Source organism: Oryctolagus cuniculus, chromosome X, assembly GCF_964237555.1.
Source record: "Oryctolagus cuniculus chromosome X, mOryCun1.1, whole genome shotgun sequence".
Classification (NCBI taxonomy): Eukaryota; Metazoa; Chordata; class Mammalia; order Lagomorpha; family Leporidae; genus Oryctolagus; species Oryctolagus cuniculus.
In genome coordinates this window covers 49,547,103-49,560,370 of record NC_091453.1, presented here as the reverse complement: position 1 = coordinate 49,560,370, position 13,268 = coordinate 49,547,103, and the positions used below count along the sequence as shown (strand labels likewise).

Genomic DNA, 13,268 nt, shown 5'->3' with positions numbered 1-13,268 from the left:
CTCTCTGCTGTGGCCTGGGAGTGCAGTGGAGGATGGCCCAAGTGCTTGGGTCCTGCCCCCCATGGGAGACCAGGAGAAGCACCTGGCTCCTGCCATCGGATCAGCGTGGTGCGCCGGCCGCAGCGCACCGGCCGCGGCTGCCATTGGAGGGTGAACCAACGGAAAAGGAAGACCTTTCTCTCTGTCTCTCTCTCTCACTGTCCACTCTGCTTGTCAAAAAAAAAAAAAAAAAAGAATTCTAGCAGAAGAAAATGCAGACCCAGTAGATTACATGAGGTAGAGTAAAGAGAAATGATGGGGTGCCTAGTGGTAGAAGGGATCTGCTACCACCAAAGAACAGCCTCAGTAGTAGTTTTGCAGTGGACCTAGTATTGAATCTTTCATTTGTCCACTCATTACTTCATTAATTTATCCATCCACTTTTCAAAGTGTTTTTGAGCTCTGGGAATAGGCACTCGTAGTTCATACAACTTCCATGAACTGTGTGAACAAATGAATAAACACCCAGGAGGCGAAATTCAGAGTACCATAGACTTACAGCAGTCTTGACTGTCATCTTATTTTTTTTCACACAAGTTCAGTTTGATCATTTTAGGGACTTTGTTTTTCCTGTGGACTCTATGTTCAATTAACGCTGGGAATAGAGGCTTTGCTTGACTGAAATGTGCCTTACAGCAAAAGCCACTATAGAGTAAACTTCCACAAACTAACTCCTTTGCAAAGAGACTGGAAGCTAAGCTTTACCTAGCAACAGAAAACAGAATCCAAAGAAGCAGGAGTTCATACTTTAGAGAAAGAATCTGCCCTTATGAATGTGCCAAATTGCTTGGGAAAGGAGACAACCGCTGAGAGGAAGGAGCTGGCACCCCAGAGAAGTTACATGATCAGGGTGACACTAGTACTCACTAGAACTTGGACCCTTGAGTTCAAAGGCCTTGGCCCCGGAAAACCAGGTGTAGCACCTCAAGTTTAGCAGAGTTCCACTGTAGCCCCCAAAGTTCACTCTCATGCTCAGTTTCTGTTGCTCATTCAAGAGGTCAGAACTGGAAGGCCCTTTGGAGACCACTTAGTCAAACATAACCAAAGCACAGAAAGCCTAAGAACCTTACCTTTAAGTTAATGGACGAGCAAAAGTACAACAAATGCTTATCTATGGATAAGAGCCATCTGTGTTATTCTCAGTTTTCTGCAACTTGTGAAACTGTTAAATACCTCAATGCCAAAGAAAGACACAGATAACCCAGAAGAGTGCACACATCAGAACATCCAGTAATCTCTTTTACCATTCAGTCTTTCATAATTTGCCTTGACGCTTAGAAAGAGCTATTGCATTCAGACTGCTTTAAGGTCAGGAGTCCCCATAACCCTTGGGGCCCAGATTAGGGAGACACTCCAGGGGTTGGACTAAGAAAACTGCTGGAAGTGTAATTTGACACCTAAAAGAGAATTAGCAATGCCCGTGATGGATTAAAGGAACCCAGGGTGGCTTTTCCAAAGCCTCAGGAGCAAGGAAATCTGACAAGTGTAGAGATCCACCCCTAAGACTGAAAGCAGCTGGTGATGGCTTGAGAAGGTTTGTGTAAAGGAAAACACATGTCTCCCTTTGCTACTCTATCTTGCAGAGCTGGGCTCAGGACATCTGGTTGAAATACAACACCTTGATTCTTGCCTGGCAACAAAGTACAAGTAAATACAATCCCCATGAGCAGGCTCACTGGGAAATTTCAGGAACACATTAGGAAGGACTGTGAATTCCAATTTTTCCAGCACTTCATGTATTGTGTAACTGATTTTCTATTAAGTGCCTGTACACCTTTGAGTTTTATGTATGTCTGAAAATCAGTAGAAATCCAAACCCTAAAAGCACACTGGAGTCTTTCCATTGATGGTTTTTCTCTACTCTTCCGCCGCATTTGACAGCTTCTTCTCATTGACTAGCTTGGTGATACCTGGCACCCCGGCATCGCCCATGTATTGTGGAAGAGCAACATGTGGCTAAGGGTAATCTGAGCGCTTTTGTAGTCATCCCTCCCTTTTTTTCCCAGCTCTCTAGCAACAACCTACACCATTAAGCAGGCAGATAAGTTGTAAAACACACAATTCATACACACACAAAACAGGGAGTTTTTTTTTTTTAAATAAACATATCACACTAGGAGTCAGGAACCATCAATTCTAATCCCAGATCTAAGATTTCTTCTGATTTCTAGATGGTGTAATTTAGCACATTCAATTATGCTGGTACTAAAGAGCAATAATGAGATACCATTTTATTATTATTAACGTAGCAAAAAAATTTCAAGCACATGTTGGTTTGACTCAGAGGGAGAGAATGGAAAGCTACTCCCATACAGATCCAGTAGCACGACAAATTAGAACAATTTTTTGGAAGGGTAATTTGGCAACACTCGTATATACCATAAGTCATAAAGATATTCATACCCTTTTACATGTTAATTCCACTTTTGAGATTTTGTTATTAAGAAAACCACTCAAGCCGGTGCCGCGGCTCACTAGGCTAATCCTCCGCCTGCGGTGCTGGCACACCAGGTTCTAGTCCCGGTCGGGGCGCCGGATTCTATCCCGGTTGCCCCTCTTCCAGGCCAGCTCTCTGCTGTGGCCTGGGAGTGCAGTGGAGGATGGCCCAAGTGCTTGGGCCCTGCACCCCATGGGAGACCAGGAGAAGCACCTGGCTCCTGCCTTCGGATCAGCGCAGTGCACCAGCCGCAGTACACCAGCCGCGGCGGCCATTGGAGGGTGAACCAACGGCAAAGGAGGACCTTTCTCTCTCTCTCTCTCACTGTCCACTCTCCCTGTCAAAAAAAAAAAAAAAAACCACTCAAAAGAAGTATAAAAGTATGTGTACAAAAATTTTATAATGCCATTAGATTCATCTCCAAAAATCAGTAATTGCCAAATGTCTGACAAAATGCATAGTGTAGTGAATTAAGACATAAACATTACATAGAATATTACATAGACAATAAAAATCATAGTTCTGAGGATTGTAGTAAACATAGAAAAGCCCAAGAACCCAAGATCAATAAATTTGAGACAAAAATTAGAATACACAATTTTGTAGACATTTTCCTTGGAACTATATAAAATTATATCTCCAGATAAAGATCACAAGATATGCATAAAAATTATGCCTCATCATAAGATTACAGATAAAAATATTTCCTTTTGCTTTTCTTTTTTTAAAGGACTTATTTGTTTCAAAGGCAGAACAACAGAGAGAGACAGCTACGTACTCACACACACACATAAACACACACACACAGATTCTCCATCTGCTGGTTCACTCCCCAAATAGTTGCAATGACTAGGGATGAGCCAGGCTGAAGCCAGGAGCCAGGAACTCCATCCTGGTCTCTGACAAGGGTGGCAGGGACCCAAGCATTTGGGCCATGTTCTATTGTCTTCCTGGGTACATTAGCAAGGGAGTTGGATTAGAAGCAGAGCTGCCAGGACTCAAACTAGCACTCAGATATGGGATGCTGGCGTCACAGGCGGCGGTTTAACTCACTGTGCCACAACACCGGCTCTCCTTTTATTTTTTTTCTTTCATAAGATACAGCTACTAAAATAAGTTAAAAATACATTTAAAACAAATAAATCAGTGAAACAAGTGCTGGTCTAAGACCTAGAAGCCCAATATTAGAATCTCTTCTCCCTGTGGACTGCCCTTCCAGATCTACTAGCTCCTGTCATCTGCTTCTAATCCTGGAGGAGAGAAAGGGAGAAAAAAACGGGCGTTGCTAAAGGAGAAGTACCCAAGAAAATGTGCCTGTGACATCCAGAAGACGTATTGTCGCTGAATCCCTCCGCTCAGGGATTGTACTGAACGGGTTGAGCATTCCAACAGGCTACAGTGCCTTCCGTGCTTCCATTTAAGTTTATTTTACAGTAAAAAATATTTGCTTTCAGTGATTGAGAGAATAAATATTTCTTTTCTGGAGGGCATAATAGTTACTTTTTATTTCCTTAAATGTTAGTTTGAAGAGACGACATAACAACAATAAAGAACACTTTAAAATCATAACATCTGTAATTCTATCATGGGAAGTTTTCCCTCTCTGAGTGTGACCGTCAATGGGCATGAATGAATTTTATATATTTGCAATTACATGTCATTTTGAATTTTATGTTTTCCCTTACCATTATATCATAAGCATGTTTTTATCCCCATAGTCTTCATAGTTATTTCAATTACTGCATATTCATGCTGTTGATGGATCATCATTTATTCAACCATATCCTTGATGTTGGTCATCCTAGGTTGTGCCCAATTTTTTGCTATACTTTCATTTCATTCCGATGAAAAGGAAAGAGTTCTTTATAAGAGTATTGTGTAGCTGATTAAGGTAAAAGCCTTCCAATCCTTTTTTGAAAGCCCATGCTTGATTTCACAATATTCTAGACAAGCGATTATCCATTTAGATGGCTCTCAGAGTGGGCAGCCAACATACAGGTTTTGGAGAGTTCTGACATTCAGAATAAAGCTGCTGTTGGGCTTTGCCTTGTTCTGTCACTGGGTATACAGGGGGAAAGTCACACTTATTGCATAGACCAGAAGAAAAACATTAAACTTGCTTTTCTAGGCCAGAGGTTTAGGTAGATTTGGGTTCATTTAGGTATATCCCAGCTCTAGCCCTTACTGTGTGTGTGGTTGGCACACTCCTCCTATCCTCAGCCCTTCATCTGTAAATGAAGTATTGGACAAGATGATGTTAAAGTCCTCTGTAATTTTAATTCAATCTCTATTTACTCACTGGTCTGCTCTGCAATCTTGTTGACTTCTGTCTTAACCAATTCAAACATTATTCACTTCCCAAAGCCCCTGATCTGCTTTCTTCTCCCTCAGTCTCAGGAAATGACCTTGATTTCACCTCATACATCACTGAGACTCTCAAGTCATCCTCAAGTAGCATAAACTACCTCAACTTCCTCCCTCACTCAGTCTCTTCTGCTTCTTTCCTATGTCGGAGAAAGAAATTTGTTCTATTCCAAGCTTTTAATCCCAACTCCTCCTTCTACTGTAGACTGTGCTCCATTAATTATAACCTGTCAACAACATTTTCAATCTCTCCCTCTTTTCTGCTTCCTTCCTCTGTCTATACATGTACTCAAATATATCTCATTCCAAAAAACCCTCCCTGGATCCAGCCACCACTCCATGATTTTATCCTTCCCCTTCCTTTAGCCACCAAACTAAAAACCAGTCATTTCCTCTCCAAGGTCACCAGTATCAGTTTAATGTCACTTATTCTCTTCCATTACTTCTCTGCTGACTAATTCTGTTACCTTTGCTTGGGCCTCTTTCCCCATTTCCAAAGTGTAGGCAATTCGGAAACAGTGGGGAAGTAGGATATAAGATCATATGCACACTTGCTAAAACATGTGTATGAAAAACCTGGGAGGAAGCAATATTTCAAAATGATATAAGGGCTGGCGCTGTGGAGTAGTAGATAAAGCCACCGCCTACAGTGCCAGCATCCCATATGGGTGCTGGTTTGAGTCCTGGCTGCACTTCTGATCCCACTCTCTGCTAAGCCCTGGGAAAGCAGTAGAAGATGGCCCAAGTCCTTAGGCCCCTGCACCTGCATGGGAGACCTGGAAGAAGCTCCTGGCTCCTGGCTTCGGACTGGCACAGCTCCAGCCATTACAGCCAATTGGGGCGTGAACCAGCGGTTGGAAGCCCTCTGTCTCTCTCTGCCTCTCCTTCTCTCTGTGTGTAACTCTGCCTTTCAAATAAATAAATAATTTTTAAATTATATAATGGCTGATTTAGGTGGTCAGATTTTTGTGAATACTTTTTTTTCACTTTCCATATGTCCTATAATACAGTTATATTACTTTCATAACAAAAAGTAGTTTTTAAAAGAAAAATAAATAAATAAATTGGATGTTATGACAAATTCTACCCTTGTTACTCTCAGTTTTCCTCTCTTTCCTCTCTTGCTCCCTTGGAAATGTCACCTATTCATGCACATCCAATTATACCCTCCATGACAATGACTCCCACGTCTATCTCTTTAGTCTCTGCTCCTCTCCTGGAATTCCAGACACCTGCTAGGGACTACTTACCATCCGGCAAGACTTGCTACTCCCTCACATTCAATACTAGCTCTTTTATCTGAGACATTAACATGAAACCTTAACATATTCATAACATTGGCCATTTCTTTACTCTCCAAACTAACAGGTGAGCCCCTTTCACTCTAGGACAAACCAAGCCACCATCTCTTAACTGTATAACTGCAACAGCCTTCTAACTGGCCCTTCACTTTCTTCATTGTTCTGCTCATACACCAACGTGTATGATCTGCTTACAATAAAAAGCAGCTTGTGATACTCCCCTGTTTAAACCCCTCCGATGATTTCTATCTCAATCAGAATAAAATCCAAACTCTTTCCACTGTCTGCAAGGGATTTCTGAGCTCATCTCCTTTCCCTGGTGGTATCCTCTGCTTTTAACTGCCTTCTTTTTTGTTCCGCCCTCCCCACCCACAACAAGTGTGCCCAACTTCTTTTTTGCTTTAGGGCTGTCTCATCTACCATTACCTCTGCATAGACCACCTCATTCTTCCACCCTTGCTACCTGAGAGAGACTCTCTCCACATCATGGCCTGTCTTGATCCGTTCAGATAGCTGAAACAAAATACATTAGACTGGGTGTCTTATAGGCAATAGAAATTGACTTCTTCAAATTCTGGAGGCTAGGAAGTTTAAGGTCAAGGTCCTGGCAGATTTGGTGTCTGGTGAATGCCTGTTTCTCATTGATGGTGCCTTCTTGCTGCATCCAAAAACAATTAGAAAGGGCAAGGCAGTCCTGTTTGGCCTCTTTTTCGAAAGGGCACAAATCATATTTCCAAGCGCCCTTGCGTCATACCTAAGCACCTCTCAAAACCCCACCTCCTAATACTACCACATTAGGGATTAGGTTGGAGTCTATGAATTCTGGCGAGCACACAAGCACTCAGACCAAGCAGTAAGAACTTCTTCCTGCTCATCCTTCAGCTCTCAACCTCAACATAATCTCCTTAGCGAGGCCTCTCCAAATCACTCTGTGGAAACGAGGCCCATCCAAATTGTTAGTTATTTTAGCACCTTGTCCATTTCCTCCAGAGCATTCAACAACACCTGCAATTTCAATTATTTGCTTGCTTTCTGGTTTAACATTAGTCTCCATTACTGGATTGTAAATTCCATGGGGTGGAGACTGTTTATATTTTGTCCGTTACCACATAATCCAGAGTCTGGAATTATGGTTGACATGTTGGCTCTCAGTAAATCCATGTCAAGTAATTTTTTTTCTGAATCTTATTAACTATATAAAATATTCCAGATTAAATTACTTGATTCTTTCAGGGTGCTTTAAGAATTTTTTTAAAAGATTTATTTATTTGTTTGAAAGGCAGAGTTACAGAGAGTCAGAGGCAGAGACAGAGAAATGTCTTCCATCTGCTGGTTCACTCCCCAGATGGCTGCAATGGCTGGAGCTGTGCCAATCTGAAGCCAGGAGCCAGGAGCTTCTTCCAGGTCTCCCACGTGGGTGCAGGGGTCCAAGGACTTGGGCCATCTTCTACTGCTTTCCCAGGCCATAGCAGAGAGCTGGATAGGAAGTGGAGTTGCCGGCGTCCATATGGGGTGCTGGCACTGCAGGCCAGGGCTTTAGCCGTGCCAGCCCCAGTACAAAAAAATTTTAAATAAACTTTTGAGGGGACAGCATTGTGATGTTGCTGGTAAAGCTGCTGCTTGCAACCGTGTCATCACTTATGGGCTCCGGTTCACATCCCGGCTGCTCCACTTCTGATCCAGATCCCTGCTAATGGTCTGGAAAAAGCAGCAAAAGATGGCCCAAGTGTTTGGGCTCCTGCACCTATATGGGAGACCTGGAAGAAGCTCCTGGCTCCTGGCTTCAGATGGGCTTGGCTCTAGCCGTTGTGGCCATTTGGGGAGTGAACCAGCGGATGGAAGACTGACCTCTGTCTCTGTGTCTCTACCTCTCTCTGTAACTCTGTCTTTCAAATAAATAAAATAAATCATTTTAAAAAAAGATACATAAATAGATAAAATAAATCATTAAAAAGATATATAAAGTTCCATCACCACAAAGATATTTCATATTTTTCCTTTAAAAGCACACTAACATCTTCCCCCTCATCCCTGCTCTACCTCATCTCTAAGCCCTAGCAACCACCACCTGTTCTCCATTTCTATAGTTCAATCATTTTAAGAATGTTATGTAAATGAAACAACAGTTAACCTTGTGGAGTTAGCTTTGCATTTAGCATATTTCCCTGGAGATTTTCCTAAGCCATTGTGTGTATCAGTAATTTGTGCTTTTTTTTTTATTGCTAAGAGTGTTCCATGGCATGGATGCATGTTTTTTAGCCATTCCTCTGCCTTAGATTATCTGGGTTGTTTCCAGTTTTTTATTGTTGCGAATAAAGCTTACATAAACATTTATGTCCAAGAGTACTTTAGAAAGTTCACAGAAATGGAATTACAAGATAAACTTATTTGGGTGCAAAAAGCTTTTTGAAAGCTGTGCAGTTTTGTCCATACAACACATTTTTGTATAAAGCTTTTGAAGACCCCTCTTGCAAGATTTTGTGTCAACATAAATTGTCAATTCTCAGGAGCAGATGTTTAGCCTAGCAGATTCTAGATTCAGCTCTAGTTCCTGACTCTAGTTTCTTGCCAATGCAGAGGCTGGGAGGCAGTGGTGATGGCTCAAATCATTGGGTTCCTGCCACCCACCTGGGAAACCTGAATTATGTCCCTGGCTCCTGGCTCTAGCCCCAGTCCAGCCCTGGCTCTTGTGCAAATCTGGGGAGTGAACCAGCAGATGGAAGACCTCTCTCTCTCTCTGCCTCTGCCTCTGCCTTTCTGTAATTCTGACTTTTAAATGAATAAATAAATCTTAAAAAAAAACCAGAGTGGCTATGCCATTTTATTTACCTACCAGCTGCATAACTGATACTTTTTTCTTCTCATACTAGCCAGCATTTGGTGTTGTCACTTTTGTATTTTCACTGTTCTGGTAGGTATGTGGTGATAGTTCATTGTGCCAAAAGCATATGGTAATTTTCGTTGTCCCACTGGCTAAATGATGTTGACATGATTTCGTGAACTTATTTGCCATCTGTATATATTGTTAGTTTCTTCATGTCCTTTGCCCATTTTCTAATTGGATTGCTTTTTTATTGTCGAATTTTCAGAGTTCTTTGTAGAATAGTAGATACAAGACCTTTTTCAAATATGTGGTCTGCAGATATTTTCTCCCTGTAGCTTGTCTTCTCATCTTTCACAGATCAAATGCTTTTTAAATTTTGATAAAATCTAATTTATCAACTTTTCCTGTTATGGATCATACTTTTGGTGTAAGGTCTAAGAATTATGCCTGGAAATATATTTCGAAATTTTTCTCTTGTTTTTTTTTTATAAAATTTTTATAGTTTTGTGTTTTACATTTAAACATGTGATCATGAGATAATTTTCTTTTTCAAATAAGATTTATTTATTTACATTAAAGTCAGAGTTACACAGAGAGACAAGAGAGGCAGTGAGAGAAAGAGAGATCTTCCAACCAGGTTCATTCCTCAAATGGCTGCAACAGCTGGAGCTGTGGTGATCTGAAGCCAGGAACCAGGAGCTTCTTCTGGGTCTCCCATGCGGGTGCAGGGGCCTAAGGACTTGGACCATCTTTTACTGCTTTCCCAGGCCATAGCAGAGAGCTGGATCAGAAGTGGAGCAGCTGGGACTTGAACTGGCACCCATATGAGATGCTAGCACTGCAGGCGGCGGCCTTACCCACTATGCCACAACGCTGGCTCGGAGGCAATTTTCTTAATATTAGGCATGAAGTTTAGATAGAGGTTAATTTTCCAGCTCTTGGATATTCAGTTGCTCCAGCACCATTTATTGAATTAGTCCTATACTTTGGAAAAATCTATCGGGTACATTTGTGTGGGTCTATTTTGGGGTTTCTATTCTGTTCTATTGATCTATGTGTCTATCCTTCCAATATGACTCCGGTTTGGTTAATATGTCTGTATAGTGGGCCTTAAAATTAGGAAGACTGATTCCTCCCACTTTACTTTTATTTTTCAAGAATGCTTTAGCTATTCTAGGTCCTGTGCCTTTCCAAACAGATTTTAGAAAAAGTTTCTCTATGTCTACAAAAAAAACCTTGCTGGGATCATTTAATATAACAGCTTTGTTAGATATAATTGGCATACAACAAAATTGCACATATTTAAGTCTGAGATTTTCCATACATCACAATTAACATATTATACATCACAATGGGGAAGATATGCAATCGCTAAGGTATCCATCAATGGGTGAATGGATAAAGAAAATGTGGTATATATACACAATAGGATATTATTAAGTCATGAAAAGAATGAAATCTTCACATTTGTAGCAAAATGGATGGAACTGGTGCTCATTATGATAACTGAAATAAATCAGACACAGAAAGACAAACACTGCATGTTCTCTCCTTTATGGGGATTAAAGAACAAAAAAACTGGGGCCGGCGTTGTGGCATAGCAGATTAAACCTCTGCCTGCAATGCCAGCATCCCATATGCACTCCACTTCTGATCCAGCTCGCTGCTAATGTGCCTGGAAAAATGTGTGGAGGATGACCCACATGTTTGGGCCCCTGAACCCACGTGGTTGACCCAAAAGAAGCTCTAGGCTTCTGGCTTCAGCCTAGCTCAGTCCCCCCTGTTGTTGGGGAGTGAACTTTGCGTTTATTTTTTTTAAAAGATTTATTTATTTACTTGAAAGTTACACAGACAGAGAATAGGCAGAGAGAGAGAGAGAGAGAGAGAGAAGTATTCCATCCACTGGTTCACTCCCCCAATTGGCTGCAATGGCTGGAGCTGGGCCAATCCAAAGCCAGGGGCCCGGGCTTCTTCTGGGTCTCCCATGCGGGTGCGGGGGCCCAAGGACTTGGGCCATCTTCTACTGCTTTCCCAGGCCATAGCAGAGAGCTGGATCAGAAGTGGAGCAGCCAGGGGCGCAGTAGTCCTGCGAGGGTTGGGGGGGTGGCGGCATGGGGGACGGCCTCCTGGAGAACGCTAACCCCCTCATCTGCGAGTGCTCAGGGGAGCAGCCGGTGATGGCGGGGGAGGAGGACGAGCAGGTTCCAGATAGCATTGACGCACGTGAGATCTTCGATCTTATTCGCTCCATCAATGATCCGGAGCATCCGCTGACCCTGGAGGAGTTGAACGTAGTAGAGCAAGTCTGGGTTCAGGTCAGCGACCCCGAGAGCACAGTGGCTGTGGCCTTCACCCCCACTATTCCGCACTGCAGCATGGCCACCCTTATTGGCCAGTCCATCAAGGTCAAGCTTCTGCGGTCCCTTCCCCAGCGTTTCAAGATGGACGTGCACGTTACTCCAGGGACCCATGCCTCTGAGCACGTGGTGAACAAGCAGCTTGCGGGTAAGGAGCGGGTGGCGGCCGCGCTGGAGAACACGCACCTGCTGGAGGTTGTCAATCAGTGCCTGTCAGCTCGCTCCTGAACCTGGCTGCTGGCCCCGACTTACTGCCTCGCCGGCGTCTGCCCCCAGCTCCATGCAGAGCGTGCAGCCGTTTGTTCATTTACTGACAGTGAGAAACTAATGTTTTGCATTTTGTAATAAACCCTTAATTTATATTTGTAAAAAAAAAAAAAAAAAAAAAGTGGAGCAGCCGGGACTTGAACCGGTGCCAATATGGAATGCTGGCACTTTAGGCTGGGGCTTTAACTAGCTGCACCACAGTGCTGGCCCCATTTTGCCTTTTTTTTTTTTTTTTTTTTGGACAGGTAGAGTTATAGTGAGAGAGAGAGAGAGAGAGAGAGAAAGGTCTTCCTTCCATTGGTTCACTCCCCAAATGGCCGCTACAGCCAGTTGCTGCACTGATCCGAAGCCAGGATCCAGGTGCTTCCTCCTGGTTTCCCTTGCGGGTGCAGGGACCCAAGCACCGGGGCCATCCTCTGCTGCCCTCCCGGGCCACAGCAGAGAGCTGGACTGGAAGAGGAGCAGCTGGGACTAGAACTCGGTGCCCATATGGGATGCGGGCGCTGCAGGCGGAGGATTAACCAAGTGAGCCACGGGGCCAGCCCCCCCCCCCACTTTGCCTTTCAAATAAATGAAAAATAAATCTTTAAGTAAAAATTAAATAAAAAACTTTACCTTAATATAGAATAGTGATTACTAGAGTTTGGGAAATGGAATAGAAGAAAGTTGGATAACAGGTACCAAGGCACAGTTAAGTAGAATAAATATGTTCCAGTGTTCCACAGCGCAGTGCCTCTGGGCTACAGTTCACAATAGTGCATTATATACATATGCAGAATGAACAGAGGGGATGGTAGGCTCTAAGCACACTGAATAGATAAGGGAATAGAAACGCTAATGACTTGACTTTTATCAATTCATGTTGTATACATGTGCTGAAATAATGCATCATGCTCCATTAAAAATGTACAAGTATTACAAGTTAATCAAAATGTTTTAAAAATAAAACCATCATCCACAACAAAAAACATATTGAACATAACTTTCTCAGTTTCCTCATGTCCCTTTGTAATCCCTCCCCATACAGCTCTATCTCAAGGCAACTGTTGACCTGCTTTGTCATTACACATTAGTTTGCATTTCTTATCAATGAAATCATATGATATGAACATTTTGGCTTCTTTCATTCAGCTTGATTCTTTTGAGATTCACCCATGTTCTGGAATCCACCAATAGTTTCTAATTTTTTAAGGCTGATCAGTATTCTATTGTACAGACATACCACAGTTTATCCATTTTCCAGCTCAGAGATATCTGAATTGTTTTCAGTTTTTGGCCAGTGTAAGCAAACCTGTTATGACACTCATGTACAAGTATTCGTCTTGGCATATGCTTACATTTTTCTTGGGTCAAAACCCAAGAGTAGAGGCTGGCGCTGTGGCATAGTGGGTAAAGTCGCTGTCTACAGTGCCGGCATCCCATATGAGTGCCGGTTTGAGTCCCTGCTGCTCCACTTCCAATCCCGCTCTCTGCTATGGCCTGGGAAAGCAGAAGAAGATGGCCCAAGTCCTTGGACTCCTGCACCCATGTGCGAGACCTGGAGGAAGCTCCTGGCTCCTGGCGTCAGATCAGCACAGCTCAGGCTATTGTGGCCAACTGTGGAGTGAACCATCAGATGGAAGACCTCTCTCTCTCTCTCTCTCTCTCTCTCTCTCTCCCTCTTCTCTCTCTATAACTCT

The 13,268-nt window shown here is 42.9% G+C and overlaps 1 pseudogene; it reads left to right on the top strand.

Moving 5' to 3' along the window:
- The first annotated feature begins 11,045 nt into the window (after positions 1–11,045).
- On the top strand, positions 11,046–11,710 carry LOC100344859 (cytosolic iron-sulfur assembly component 2B pseudogene; annotated as a pseudogene).
- Positions 11,711–13,268: the final 1,558 nt, after the last annotated feature.